General features: G+C 39.7%; 1 protein-coding gene across 3 annotated transcripts in view; it reads left to right on the top strand.

Annotated features, from left to right (window-relative positions):
- The window catches only part of OLA1 (Obg like ATPase 1), a 107,480-nt gene extending 107,463 nt beyond the window's left edge, over positions 1-17 (top strand). For all 3 annotated transcript variants that reach the window (XM_064451626.1, XM_064451627.1, XM_064451628.1), the window contains exon 11: positions 1-17. This exon is cut by the window's left edge and continues 508 nt beyond it. The gene's annotated coding sequence lies outside the window, so the exon portion shown is untranslated.
- Positions 18-2,096: the final 2,079 nt, after the last annotated feature.

Below are 2,096 nucleotides of genomic sequence, written 5' to 3'. Positions count from 1 at the left end.
AACATTTGACAAAACCAGCCTTGGTGTGTTTGGGGATGTCTGTATTGACTGACTGTGGTGTGCTGAATGCGATACGGCACCTGGTGGATGCTGATTACAGAATTTTAAGACGTGTATGATACAGTAACTGGCAGTGTGGGGCAGCTGCAATTGTATCTCGAAAGTGAGTCTTTCATGGGAATCAGAAGATTAGGATGCCAATGATTTGTCTCAAAAAAGTTAATGAATTTGTAGATGGACATTCACTGAAAGATGATAGTAAGGATAATAAGAACGATGCAGCATAAATTATTTTTACCGGAGATGTAGAAAAATCATGTTATCTTTGAGACTGAAGCTTTTTTGTTCAAATCATTCTGAAAAAGTATTTCATTCTTGCATAGAAATTATTAAATTGTGGAGGCTGGAGCAGTAGTGACTGATGTTGTGTGTTGTCCTCTCAGGTCTGGTTTTCAGGCCAGTGGAGGGTGACATAGTGGTGTGAAGGAAGAGGTCATGCTGTGCCGGGTAGGTAAGTCATTCTGCTGAAATAAGGCTGGAGGTGTGAGCACTTTTTTACCCCTTTAATCATGAGGGAGAGCTAGTCTCTTTGGGTAACACAGAAGAATAAGTTGTTGACAAAAATGAAACCAAGTTTTTACTTTTAATGCAAGTGGTAGAATTGCCCTTACTTGCAGTATGTTGAATATATTTAAAACAGCCTGACTTTTTCTGAAGTGCCCGTGTGCCTGTGGTTTCAGCTACAGATTCAGCGGGGTTAGGGCTGGGAGAGCTGCTGATGTTACCTGTGGCTCATTGGTGTGCCAGATCTCTCACATCGCTGTGATCAATTTGCTTGCTATCAACTTTGAAAAGGCAACTTAGCACTGGCTAACCTCCCCTCTGTGTTTAAGAAACTGGGAGCGCTGGTCGTCATCTACTCGGAGGCTTCCCATGAGATGCTGCCTTTGAGCTTCATTGCTCATTTCTGAAAGAGTAAGACGTGGGTCAGCCAGAGCCACGAGGCTCATTGTTGAAAAGTTGGCATCATGCCTTTAATTGCACTGAGGAGAAAGAGGGAGGGCAGATGACTTCAATACATAGTTGTTGATTTTGTTTTAAAAAGCATCTCCTTTTCATGGTGGCAGGAAGGGGGAGAGTATTGTAAAGCAGGGAAATTAGGACTTCAGATGTTTTGGAACCCTTGAAATTCTCTTTTGTAGCGTCTCCCTGGTGCAGTTAGTGTTTGTTCTTGGGGTTATTTTGATGTTAGATAATTGAGAAAAGATTAGGACCATCAAATCTTGTGTTAAAAGTCAAATCCAAAAGAAAATGGAGCCTACCTGTTTCTCTTGGAAGTCAGCAAGGTGCTAGTAACAGAGAAGGGCTCATGCTGGGTTTTAGATGCAATGAAAGGTGAGTGAGAAGTGGAGTATATGTGTTGGTGAAAGAGAAGTAACCTCTTTACTGCACTAATACCCGCTGAAACGTGTTCTCCTGTCCTGCCTGCAATTCTTTCTGGTTTCCAAAATATCCCTGTGCTCGCTGATGGTTACGTGTCAGTGAAGAAGTTGTTAGAAAGGACAGCAGAATTAATGGATTGCTTTTTATTTTTGCATCTCTTAGTTACATTTAGTAAGCCATATGTGTTTAGATTTGAATGTGTGTACTTCATGATACCTCCATGTTCTAAAAATGAAAATAATTAAAAATTGAACCAAGTTGTTCTTGACAGACGGGTTTTGAAGTTATTACAGTATTCTGAAAATAGAAAATGAACTTAAAATATTTGCCATGTCTTCTTTAAAGAGATATATTCTAGAACATTTTATGTTTCAGCTTATTAACTTGCCTGAATAGTTTCTCTCTTCAGCTGTTTTAACTAATGTTCCTTTAACTACTGAAGCTAATCAATTATTCCAGGATAAAAACAAGTTTTCTTAAAAGAATAATCTGGTAAGCTCTGTTACTCCTATCACTGGTGACTTGTGGGAGCTGCCACATTAAGTACGTGCAGCCGTGTTTCTCCTCAGTGGGTCTGTGCATTTAAGATGTACAACTCCTAAAATCTTGAAGATATGCGTAGCAAGTTTCAAGCACTCTGTTTTAAGTATAAC

This window comes from Phalacrocorax carbo, chromosome 5 (genome assembly GCF_963921805.1).
Source record: "Phalacrocorax carbo chromosome 5, bPhaCar2.1, whole genome shotgun sequence".
In the NCBI taxonomy this organism is placed as follows: Eukaryota; Metazoa; Chordata; class Aves; order Suliformes; family Phalacrocoracidae; genus Phalacrocorax; species Phalacrocorax carbo.
Note: the sequence above shows the minus strand (reverse complement) of the source record. Positions and strands in the feature narration are given on the sequence as shown.